This window comes from Pinus tabuliformis, chromosome 6, assembly GCF_031772625.1.
Source record: "Pinus tabuliformis cultivar Carrire ecotype Pingquan chromosome 6, CPIR1, whole genome shotgun sequence".
NCBI classification, from domain to species: Eukaryota; Viridiplantae; Streptophyta; class Pinopsida; order Pinales; family Pinaceae; genus Pinus; species Pinus tabuliformis.
Window position 1 is genome coordinate 1,940,935,231 of NC_142292.1, and position 13,921 is coordinate 1,940,949,151.

Genomic DNA, 13,921 nt, shown 5'->3' on the forward strand with positions numbered 1-13,921 from the left:
TGATGGTGTGCTTCTATGAGTAATTGTAAGTTTATCTAGTGTTATATGTATCATTTTCATGCTTCTTCTTCTGAATTTGAAACAAATGAGTGATTAAGGTGGAATTCATAACTGTTATGCTCTGTGTTTGAATTTGTTTAAATTTTCTTGTTTTCTTCAGTTTAAGGAGAATCCTTGAGTCTCTCTTGCTCTCCTTATCTCCTCACCTATATGATCTACCCATCTCACCTGCTTTAAAGCATCAAAGCGATTGCCTACGTTGCCCCAAACAGACCTCTGCAGAAACTGTGCCTCATCCCCGAGCCCAAATTTGCCTTTCCCATTTTTTCAACAAAACCCTAAAAAACTCAAATCAAACCCTTTGCACTTAATAGCTAGCCTAAAATCAGTTGCTAAATCAGTCATCTCGAGCCCCATCACTTGTCTTTTGCCGAGATTGACCCGGAAAGGTCCCTCTCCTGTCCTCATAGGGCTAGCTACGAGGCTGAGCGTGGGTTGATGTGGACCTAGAACCTTGTCTTTCCAGCCTAAGACAAATCTAGGCTCTAACAGGAAAAACTGGAAAAACTATATATGACAAAGTTGTCAACCAATATAATTTACTTGAAAAGACAATTGTACAGTCTTCGAATGAAGGAAGGTTCAAAAATTACAGAGCATTTAAATGTTTTTAATACACTTATATGCCAATTATCAGATATGGAAGTTAAAATTTAGGAAGAAGACAAAGTTATAACCTTGTTGTGTTCTCTGCCCAAGTCATGGGACCACTTTGTAACTTCAATCAGTTTGGGCACCGCTGATTCTTTGAAATTTGAATTAGTTGTGGGAGCTCTCTTGTTTGAAGAAGTACGAAGGAAATCCAGTACTGAAATAGCTGCATTAGAAGCCATGATAGCTAGAGGACGGCCAAAGGAAAGAGGAGAAAAAAACAAGGGGGTCTTCCAGATCTTAATCAAAGGGAAAGAAGTGTAAGGTAAAATCTTGGCACTACAATAAAGTTGGACACCTAAAGAAAGACTGTTGGAAACGAAAAGAGTTTGATAACCCGAAGAAGGAAGAAAATCAGGTTGATTCAGGTATGATAGACGAATTATGTATGATAGATGAAACTTCACCTCTATGTAATGTCTCTTAGGGTTTTGAAAGCTAGCTGTTAGACTCTAGTGCTTCTCATCACATGTGTCCACACATAAAATTGGTTTACTTCATATGATAGGTAAATGGTAGTTCTGTGTTGATGGGTAATAATGTAACATGTCAGTTTGTTCGGATCAGAAATATCAGGATTAAAATGTATGATAACACAGTTAGAACATTAACTAGTGTTAGACATGTACCTGAATTAAAGAAAATTTTGATTTCTTTAGGAGTGTTGGATTTAAATGGTTATAGGTTTACAGGTCAGAATGGAGTACTGAAAGTCTCTACAGGTGCCCTAGTTGTTATGAAAGCCGAAAAGGTCAGAAATCTTTAAACACTCAGGTCAGTGAAGCAGTGATTGTGTTAGAAATAAAAGAAGAAGGTACTCGCTTATGGCATCAATGATTGGGTCACATGAACGAGGAAGGTCTTCATATACTGATGAAATGTAAATCTCTTCCTGATATGAAATATTTGAAGTTGGATTTATGTAAACATTGTGTGTATGGAAAACAGTGTAAACAGAGATTTAAAACTGGAAATCATAATAGTAAAGATATTTTAGACTATATTCATTCTGATCTGTGCAGACCATCTCCTATTGTATCATATGGAGGTTCTCTATATTTTTTAATGTTCATTAATGATTTCTCTCGTAAATTTTGGGTCTTTATGCTGAAAAGGAAAGCTGATGTATTCAATATCTTTAAACAATTTAAATCAATGGTAGAGAAAAGAATAGGCAAATCAATTAAATGTTTAAGAATTGACAATGGTGGTGAATTCACTTCAAAAGAATTTGAACAATACTGTAAGGATGAAGGAATTGTTAGACACAAAAATACTATTTATACTCAACAAAATGGTGTTGCTGAACATATGAATTAGGCTCTTATGGAAAGGGTCAGAAGCATGATCAAAAATGCTAACTTACAAAAGGAGTTGTGGGAAGAAGAAGTATCCACTGCTTGTTATTTAGTTAATAGATCACCTTCAGTAGTAATTAATTGTAAAATTCCTAAAGAAGTTTGGTCCAGTCAGTCTTGTGATTATTCACATTTAAGGGTATTTGGCTGTGATGCTTATGCTCTTATTCCTAAAAATCAGCGTTCAAAATTAGATCCAAAATCGAAATGTTATGTCTTTTTTGGGTATGACTATGCAGTGAAAGGGTACAGGTTATGGGATGCCACGGAAGATAGTCATTAGCAGAGATGTAAAATTTTATGAATCTTATTTTTTAAAATCAAATGTTGAAAGAATTGAACAGGAACAGGTATCACCAAATCAACAAATTCAGTTGGAGGCTAGACCTTTCAGTGATAGTCAAAAGGAAGAAGAGTCTTCTAGGGAAAATTTGTTGAAGATACAAAGGAAGTTGTTAAAGTTTCTGAACCAGTTCAGCAACCAATCACTCTAAGAAGGTCTACAAGGGAAAGGAAAACTCCCAAAAGGTATGAAGATTCTGCTTCATCTTTTGCTTTGATTACTGAAGATGGGGAACCTTCTTGTTATCAGGAAGTAGTAGATGATACGGATAGTGAAAAATGGAAAATGACTATGGAAGAAGAAATGGATTCCTTAGCCAAGAGCAATACCTGGGATCTTGTAGAACTTCCTAAAGGTAGAAGCATTGTTGGATGCAAATTGGCCTTCAAACTGAAACGCAAAGTTGATGGAAGTATCAAAAGGTATAAGGCAAGACTGGTAGCAAAAGGGTATTCTCAGGTTGAAGGTATCGACTTTCATGAGATTTTTTTCACTAGTTGTAAAACTTGTTTCTATTCGTACTGTGTTGGCACTAACTGTATTACTTAACCTTGAGTTAGAATAGTTAGATGTTAAAACATCTTTTCTACATGGTGATTTCAATGAAGAGTTATATATGGAACAACCGGAAGGTTTTGTACAAGGTCATAGTAGAAGATTAGTTTGCAAGCTCAGGAAATCATTGTATAGTCTGAGGCAGTCACCCAGACAATGGTACAAGAATTTTGACTCCTTCATGGTGAGCCAGAATTTTATTAGAAATGAGTATGATCATTGTGTAAACTTCAAAAGTTTGAATGACATATTCATTATCTTTTCTTTGTATGTTAACGATATGCTTATTTCAAAAAAAAGAATGGAAGAGATAATAGGCTAAAGGCTCAGCTCTTTAGGACATTTGATATGAAGGATCTTAGAGTAGCAAAACATATCTTGGGCATGGAGATACACAGAGACATGAAAAATGGTAAGCTTTTGTTATCACAGCAGAAGTATGTGGAGAAAGTACTTGAAAAGTTCTATATGAACAATGTGAAACCTGTTAATATTCCATTAGCTTCCCATTTTAAGCTTTCTTTGGTTTTGAGTCCTAAAACTGATAAAGAAAAGTAGTATATGTCTCATGTACCATATGAAAATGCTATAGGCAACTTAATGTATGCGATGGTATCTACAAGACCTAACATTTCACATGCAGTTGGAATTGTCAGTAGGTTCATGGGAAATCCAGCTGAAGAACATTGGCGAGCAGTGAAATGGGTGCTTCAATATCTAAGAGGCACAAGTGAGCATTGCATCATCTTTAATGGTAGTGAAGGATCAACCTGCGGATATGTAGATGCTGATTATGCAGGTGATTTGGACAAAAGAAGATCTACTAAAGGTTATGTCTTTACTCTTACAGGTGGAGCAATTAGTTGGATGTCATAGCTTCAAGAAATAGTTGCGTTGTCCACTACCGAAGCAGAATATATAGCTGCTTCAGATGCCAGTAAAGAAGAAATCTGGTTAAAAGGTCCATTTGATGAGATTGGAAGGATGCAGGAGAAAGTGAATGTGCTTTGTGATAGTTAGAGTGCTATTCACTTGGCTACAAATCCTACTTATCACAACAAAACCAAGCACATTGATGTAAGGTATCATTTTCTGAGAGATGCGATTAATGGTGGAAAAATAGCTCTTCAAAAGGTCCATACACGGGAGAATTGTGCAGACATATTCACAAAGCCAGTCATAGTAGAGAAGCTGCGATGGTGTTTAGCTTCTCTTGGCTTGCAAAAGAGATGAGTAATGGGCATGGGCAAGGGATTAGGAAAATTGTTGTCAAGGTAGAGTTTGTTGGTAATTGACAACTAATTAATGTAAATTTGGGTAAATTGTATTAGTTATTGACAAGTTAGTTTCATACTGAATCAGTAGTTATGTAACTGAGGAGGCTCATATATAAAACTGATGAATGCCCAAACTATTGTAAGGAGAATCATTTATTGATTGAATAGAGATTCCAATCCCTTACCCCATGGATGTTTCCTTGACACCTTGTCAGGGTTTTACCACATAAATCCTGAGTTTTTACTTGTATGGTTATGTTCAGTTGCATTCCATTTCTTGGTTAATTTAACCTTCTTTCTTGATTAATAGCCTATTATAACTACACTACTAACTTCTGGGTAAAATGCAAACATTATTCTTTTCAAACGTTAAAGAGAAAGATTAGTGAAACAAAAGAATAACATTTACAAGCTCAAAGATATGGAGCATTGAAAGGTCAAAACATAGTTGAAAAATTAATTGATGGCTTTTTTATTATGATAAATTAATTGATAGCTTATTTATTATGGAAAAAAAGAGAATTTATTTTCAATTACTCCATCTTATTATAAATATACCAAGCTGAACAACACCTATAAGAATATGATTAATTAAAACGAGGCCATGAAAGGTGGTAAGGGGATATTGAACCAACTTGCATAAGGATTATTTAGCAAAACATTTCCTGAAACAAAAACACGCAAGAGTCAATGTCTAGCAGTAGTTTTATCAACTTGTACATTTTGTATAATCAACGTCTATTTTAGAATTTCAAGTCTAGAAAGTTGCCCCAAACAAATGATTTTTGTGGTCAATATTTTATAAAAAGGAAGTAAAGGTTTGATACCAAGGGATGGGGAACTTTTGTAATTAATCAAGGTCATAGATTTTGGATAATACTCATTTTTTCAATATTGAAGATTTATTCTTTTAAATTGTAAAAATCTAAGAATTCTCTATTCATGTATATTCTTAGGATAATGAAGATTTATTCAACCAATGTAATTGATTTTCTATTTGTATGAATAGTTTTTGAAAGCAGTAGTTGGGTAATACTTCTCCTAAGTGTGTCTTTGTGATCTAATGAAAAAATGAGATTCCATGAATAATGCAATTTCTATTAAAAATAACCATATTCATTAAATCATTGAGTGAAATTTACCTAATTCATTAAATATATTTTATTAGATGCTAAATTAAATTTCTTAGCATAGATTCCATCCTAATAGAAGTTGAAGTGTTATCCAATGAACGTTTATCATATGTCTTGTTTTTCTCATATTCTTCAAAAAATTCCATATTATTCTCATTCTTTCTATTATAGTTGAGATATTGCCTTAATATTGGCTTTTCGTTTCTATTGTATTGATATTTTATGTAATATATTAAAAAATTTAAATTTTATCTACAAAATTAATTCCTTGGCATAGTTCCCTAACGACAAACATCCCAAGGAACAATAGAGCTAATAATATAAGTCATAATGTAAGTGATTCGACCATGTAGTCAAGTTGACTAACTAAATTAGTTGCATAAATACAACTACCTTGTTTCTAAGTAGCATATATAAATAGATAATGAGAGAGAGAGAGAGAGAGAGAGAGAGAGAGAGAGAGAATTATTGTAATTATTGTGGTAACCTAATAATTGGTCTCCCACAACTTGTGTTCTCTATCCTTTCCTCATTAGTATATGTATATGATGTTGTTGTAACCCTTGAGACCTTTCTATGCAAGAAAATAGTGTCAAAGAATCTTTGGATAAAAAAATATCCTCCTTGCTTTATGCTCTAATACTATTCTTTGACCAAGAGAGGTAATCCCCCAAACTTATCCAATTGACAATTGATCTAAATAACCTTATAAAAACATCCTTATACACCCTCTATTTCCATATTTCAAATTTTATAATAAATGAATGTTAGAGTAATATAATAGGTAGAAGATACTAGTCAACTTGGATTAGATCAAAAAACTAGAATCCTTTAAATGGCAAACTTTATCCCATCACATAAACAAACAAAATGTAAGTGGATTGTAAGAATAAATTATTAAATACCTAAGTAATATCATAAGTATTCCCTGACACTAAGAAGAAGTAGTCAAGAGGGTTACTAGGCTGGCAGTCTTTAACCTGGTTGATAGATAAAAGCATATTAGAAATATATAAATAGAATTTGATGTCTCATGGAAAATAAATAAATCTTTTCTACATCAAATAGATATAGTAGTGAATAAAAAACTTTATATGTTTTAAACCCTAAGAACATGCAATCTTTATGCAAATAAGAAGCATTAAATTCCAACCTTGTTAGAAAACTTGTAAAGGGAATTATTACGCAGAAACCAAACTAGTGAAAAAAACCCATAAAATATAGGTGCCCCATTAAATAATTAATTGGATAAAATTCCAAATGGTACTATTAAAATGAGATCAATTCTACCATTTTACTATTATTGAAATAAAAGATTACAAAAACTTACAACACTAAGAGAATAAAATGTTGAGGAATAGAAGAGACGAAGACACAAATTGTGTGAATAGTGGTGCATCCATTAATTGGAGCACTACTTTGTTGTGTTGAAGTGACCCTTTGGCCCTGAGTACTTTACCTCTACTACAGTATCAGACTCCAACCCATTTTCTCTCCTAATGATGCCTTTTTGTATTCTTTTTTTTATTTTGTGAAATCAATTTTTCTTTTTTGTTAGATAAGTATTTGGACCTTTTCTCATATCTATTTCCAAGACAAATTTTACTTGTATCTATTTTTCAAAACAAACTTAAGGTTCAGAAGGTTGAACATAAAGTTATTTCCCCTCAAATATCTATTAATAAATTCCTCATTCCTCTGAGTTGTCATAAATATATATTTTTTATTTTATACATCATAAATATATGGTTCAAACTTTAGGTTCAGAAGGTTGCCATAAATGTATTTCCCATCAAATATTTATTAATAAATTCCTCATTTCTCTGAGTTGTCATAAATATATTGTTTTTATTTTATACATCACTCGCTATATATATATAATAATAAATGTTAATAATAAATATTTATTGAGAAGTTTTGGTAAGACTTGGAAAGATCTTACTTGGTAATGAAAATAGTTTTTATAAGACTTGCCCCAGTCTTACTTACTAATGAAAATATAACTTCGTTATACTTTTCACCTTTTCATAGTGAAAGAATTCCAACCCCATGCACAATGTTATTTCCTTTTTTATTTAGTTGTAAAAATATTTTCCTTCAACATAACTAATATTCAACATAAATATTCTAAACACTTATTTGCACAACTAGTAAGCGACAATGGTAGGAGATAAATATTTTTATGTCATGAGGTATGTCATCATGCTATAAAGTGAGATAGAGTACTTATTTAGTATCAAATTAAAAGTATATTACTAATGTATACATCTAAAAAAATAACCCATGAAAATGGAGGATATTAATGCCTTCAAATACTTTGAGGTGTTATTAGTCCTTGCTTTCGACATAGTAGGGACTATAACGTTCACATCGGCGTTGACTCCCTATTAATAGTAGGGACTATAACGTTCACATAGGCGTTGACTCCCTATTAATTTGAGTTGACCAGAGCATTTAACTAATTTTTTTCGCTTTTATCTAAAGTTTTATTTTCTAGCTTTGATGTTTTTTTGCTTTTATCCAAAGTTTTATATTCGAGGTCTTATTGTTGGGTTGTTGAATATCGAGATCCAAAAAAAAGTTTTAACCAAAGTTTGGATTTACTTTCTATTTAGCTTTGTGAATTTTAAGCAATGTTTGGATGGATTGTGGTAGAGCGCATGGGAATAAAGTATGGATTTATATTAGTAAATTTTATCCAAAGTTTCTAGAGCTCAGGGGCTAAAACTTGCGAGCTAGCCATGTGCAACCTCTGGTTCCCACCGTAAAGCTAGCCACATGTCACCTCTCGTTGCCACCGCAAAGCGAGCAACTCTAGCCACCTGCCATGGCAAAGACTTTGGTTCATCTATGAGTGAATAGCCATAGAAGAAAGAAATCCTCATACTGCTTGCAGTGGAGACTGAGTCGATCGTCTTTCCCTACTATGTATTTCCATGAAGGGGAGGCACTTTCCCTCGCTTGTAAACCTCGACCCGTGTAGAAGATAGGTCTGTTGGCATCTGTAGCGGTAATGTTGGTATGTTCCTGTACAAACATGCAACAATTAGAGAGAGCTCATCATTGCTAGTGCTGCAAGTACAATACACAAAGGTAGACATGTAATAATCAAAGAGAGCTCATCATTGCAAGTGCTGCAAGTATAGTACACAGGTACATTTAGTCAGTAATACTTGTTAATGATTCACGTTTTTATATTTGTTGCAATGTTTTTCTATTTTCGAATGGAATGAATTAAAACTCAAAACCCAATCTAGAAATGAAGCTAAGCTAGTATACTTACTTAACGTTTTCAAAGTGCATTTCCTCCTCTGTTGGATGAAAAGAATACTATTATGTATGCCATAGCAGTAGAACCCCAAATCTCCCTTAGTAGTAGAACCCCAATTCTCTTTGAATAGTAAGGTACAAATTACCTGCAAGGTAAAAATTAGAAGTCCAGGAAGTTCACAAAGCCCATTTCCTCCTCTGTCGGATGAAAAGAATACTATTATGTATGCCATAGCAGTAGAACCCCAAATCTCCCTGAGCATTAGAACCCTAATTCTCTCTGAATAGTAAGGTACAAATTACCTGCAAGGTACAAATTAGAAGTCCCAAAATAGTCAATAGTGTTCAGATCAAGCTTAATAATGTTTAGAGCAAGCTCAATAGTGTTGGAAAAACAAAATCCAAAAAACCAACACAGTGAAAGGTATTTTCAAATTTCAAATTTAAGAAATTATTCAATCAATGTAAAAACAAACATAGTGAAATCTATTTTCAAATTTCAAATTTCAACAATTATTCAGTCAATGTATATAGTAAAAGAGGGAGAGTAATTTCAACAATTATTCAATCAATGTATATAGTAAAAGTAGTAAATTTGAAGTACAATTTCTTTCCTTCAATTTAACATCTCATTGTTGTACTCGGCTTCCAAGCAATCACTTTCCAGAAAAATTGTTCATTCTATATATTGTTGGGGTCATTCAATTTTGTAATCTCTACTGCAAAAATTAGGATACACTAGATTATTAGCTCTCAGCAAGGGACCACTGATTATTGGTTGTTAGCATGGATATGCAAGGGCACTGCAAAAACTGTAGTAAAATTCATCTACGAAATATGCATTTATAGCAGAGCCAAATGCTACTAATGACGTCGACCTTGTGCAAGGATATTAAGATCGATATTCAACTTCACCACCTTGTCCATGCAGTGATATAGATCCATCATTTTAAATAAAATAAAAGCACCAATTCGAATCGATAGATACAATCCATGGCTATAGGATACCCACCTTGCAAGGCATTGTGCTTGCCCTAAATTCCTTTACTTTTTTTATGGAATAGGGCAGATTCAAAGTTTTTGTGAGAGTTATCATATTGTCCAAATCTATGTGATAATGATAAATATTAGTTTGCAAAGTTAGAAGCATATCCCTAATACGCGGTGGATATATTCTGTCACATGCCAGCCAGAAATTGGTTACGTGGACAGTGCATGCAAAGAAAGCCTGTCACATTATATGGTTGTGTGGCAGGACCACTATAAAGTTATCAATTAATACTTTTAAAATTAGGGTTATGTTTAGATGAGATGTTTTAAGTTGCGACTATGTTACTGTTTACTCTATATTATGCCAAAAACACACGGTCAGACAAGTTGACAGTCAGACAAATAATTTATATGTGATGATTAAAGATCTTTCTATGTTACATATTTGCATGTATTCAGCCTACCTTTTTCAAAAGGCTCTAAGAGGATGTTGAGGGGTTAGTAGCATGACCTTATGAACCTCGGCAAGCTCTGCTTATTCTTGGCTTGGTTTCTCCTGGTTTCTTCCTAGTAATCTATACTACTATTAACTCCCGTGACAGTCATTGTTATAATATCTTCATGTAAACTGATATTGTTATTATTTCTCCCTGTAACTTTTTTTCCGTCCTTTTCATTTCCATGTTTTAGTCAATTTTATCAATCAAGCAAGCAAAGGAACTGAGGATGAATATGTGGCGACATTATAGCGGGTTTCTTTTGCATCCACGGCCCCCACCAAAGTAGAGAATAAGAAACCAAAACTGGCAATTGCCACAAACACCAAAGAGTAAATGTGAATAGAAATATAAATCTGCAATTGTTGGAAGAGAATATGCAACAACTCCTTATTACAGTTGTTGGAAGAGAAAAGCAGTTAGGTTTAAGAATATCTCTCTGCTGGCTTCATTGTTTTTTTTAATAGAACTTATATATACATTTGACAATCTTTAGTCTCATTATAGATGCTTCATTTAATTTTGTGTAATTCTATGGTTTACTACCATATTAATGAGTTGATTTTCAATTCGCCTTCTCCTGATTCTTAGTGGGTTTGTATTTGTTTAGGAATTTATTTTTAAACATAGCGTTTTCATTTTAATTCTCATCTAAATATCATATATTCGATGTGTTTCTTTTTGTTGCCATTATAAAAAGCAAATACGAATTTCAGGTTCTATTCTATAAGGAAACTTTTAGTTTCAATTAGACCTACATAGAACAGTGACTCCATATCAGTTTATGGTTGACTTGTTGCATCATGTTCTTTTAACTGTAGCTAGGTGTCATGCATGCTTTGGTATATTGATTTTATCAGTTACATTGTGGGCTTTAATGTTTGCAGATTGTTGTGCGCAACTTTGGTAATGAAATGCTCACAAATGAAGCTGGAGAAGTTACAAGGTAGCTATTACTCATTTTTGGCTTTCATGTAACATTAAACAAATGGAGCAAATGGAGAAGTTACAAAGTAGCTATTAATATTTTTGGCTTTTATGTAATATTAAACAAATGTCAAATAAAAATTAGTATCATCATAAAATGGGAAACAAATAAATAACACATTTGAAATTGTATTGTTTGTGCAGCCATTCCCAGGTTATGTTCACTGGGACAATTAGATTATTAAAATCTAGGATTAAGCAAGTGTAATTCGAGGATGAATTGAAATCAATATTTTTACTATTTGCTTTGAAATTTGATGCTATTGATATTAAATGGTACAAGAGGCCCTGTAAAAGCCATAAGCGAAACATAACCTAAATTTGTATGTGGCACTGTTCATGCTTCTAGCACGGGACTACCACTACAACAATTGCTCCCTTTGTAGAATATGAAATGAATTATTTCAAGCCAATTGAGAAGCCAACAATACTATGAATAAAAATACATATAAAAAAAATAAAACAATTAAGAAACACAGTTACTGTGTGAGCTAAAAAATGCTGCAAATCTCATATATTAATTCAGCTATTAACTACATTCTTATATAGTAAAAATATTACTAAAATCTACTCAACTATTACTAAAATCTACTCTGAAACAAATCTACTGACATCACAACTAATTTCCAGCACTACTACAGCTAACAATTTGCTGCCTTAATTTTGCACAGAACACTAAATAGAAGTTTACATACCTAATTAAGCATTATTCCCAACACTCCCCCTTAATAATTAATGAGGATTTACTATCTTATCTCGTAGTGCTAAAAACTGATCTTTTACAACTGCTTTGGTGAAGATATCTGCTAGTTGATGCTGAGTATATATATGCTTCAATTCAATATCCTTCTTCTGCACCAAATCTCTAATGAAGTGATATTTCAGGTCAAAATGCTTTGTCCTGCTGTGATGAACTGGATTCTTTACTAACTTGATGGCGCTTACATTATCACAATAAATCACTGTAGGCTGAACTTGTTTTTCTCCAATTTCTTCCAAAATTTTTCTGAGCCAAAGAGCTTGTGTACCTGCTGAGGTAACTGCAACATACTCCGCTTCTGTGGATGAGAGGGCAACAATGCTTTTTTTTTTTGAGCTCCATGTAATCAAACTAGAACCAAAAGAGAAACAATTTCCAGATGTGGACTTACGGTCATCAAGACTACCTCCCCAATCTGAATCACTAAATCCAACAAGATTGAACTTTTCAGAAGAGTAGTAATGAATACCAAAATTTAGAGTGCCTTTCACATACCTTAAAATCCTCTTGGCTGCCTTCATATGTATTTCAGATGGATTTGTCATATATCTTGAAACAAGTGAAACTGAATATGTAATATCAGGCCTTGTGTGGGTTAGAAATATCAAGCTCCCCACAATACTTCTGTAAGTTTTCTCATCAATTAAATCAGCACCATCATCTCTACATAACACCTCTCCATGAGCACTTGGAGTAGGGGATGGATGACAATCAAGCATATCAAATTTATTTAGCATATCCTGTGCATATTTTGTCTGACAAATGAAAATCTCATCCTTACTTTGATAAACCTCCATTCCTAGAAAATATTTCATGATGCCTAGATCTTTCATCTCAAATTCATTCATCATAGCAACTTTGAATTTATCATTCATCTTAGAACTACTACCCATATACAATAGATCATCAACATACAAACTTATGATTAAAATATCAATACCTTCTTGTTTGTAGTAAAGGGTAGGATCATTCTTACTTCTCTGGAAGCCATTTTCCTGAAAGTATCCATCAATCCTTGCATACCACGCTCTTGGTGCTTGCTTAAGGCCATACAAAGCCTTCTTCAACTTGTAGACATTATTCTCCTTTCCTTCCACTTCAAAACCTTGCGGCTGCTCCACATATACTTCCTCTTCTAAGTACCCATTCAAGAAGGCACTTTTCACATGCATATGATATATGCTCCACTTTTTATGAGCTGCTAATGGAATCAACATTCTAATGGTCTCTTGTCTTGCTACTGGTGCAAATGTCTCTTCATAATCAATTCCATACTTCTGTGTGAATCCTTTAGCAACTAATCTTGCTTTGTGTCTTTCAACACTCCCATCACTGTTAAATTTAGTCTTATAGACCCATTTGGTGCCAATCTTTTTCTTGTCATGTGGAAGCTCTGTCAACTTCCAAGTGTCATTCCTTTGAATGGAATCCATCTCTTCTTGCATGGCTTGCATCCAAACCTCATTAGTACATGCATCTTCAAAACATGATGGTTCAAATTCAGCCTTGGCTAATAAAGCAAAATTGACTATCTCACCTATTGGGCTTTCTTCATGTGCTTGATTTGCACTCCTCTCATAAATATCACTCAATCTTCTTACCTTCCTTGTAGAACTTGGAGAAGAAGTTGGAATTGAACTTGATGTTGAAGAAATTGATGAAGCACTGCTTGGTGGAGTTAAGCCACTAGTTACAGAAACATTAGTTGGCTGCTCATGATCATTATCAACAATTATATCATCATTCAAAACAGATTTTGTCTTCTCAACATGGCCTTTTTGATGACCATAAACTCCCCCTTCATCAAAAATTACATCTCTTGAGACAATAAGCCTGTTAGTTAGAGGATTATACAATTTATAAGCCTTGCTTGTCTCACTATACGCAATAAAAATACATAACTCACTCTTTGCATCTAACTTTTTTCTATTCTGATCAGGTACATGCACATAAGCCAAACAACCAAAAACTTTGAGATGATTAACATTAGGCCTTTTTCCATACCAAGCTTCATAAGGAGTCATATTTTCCAGTGCACTA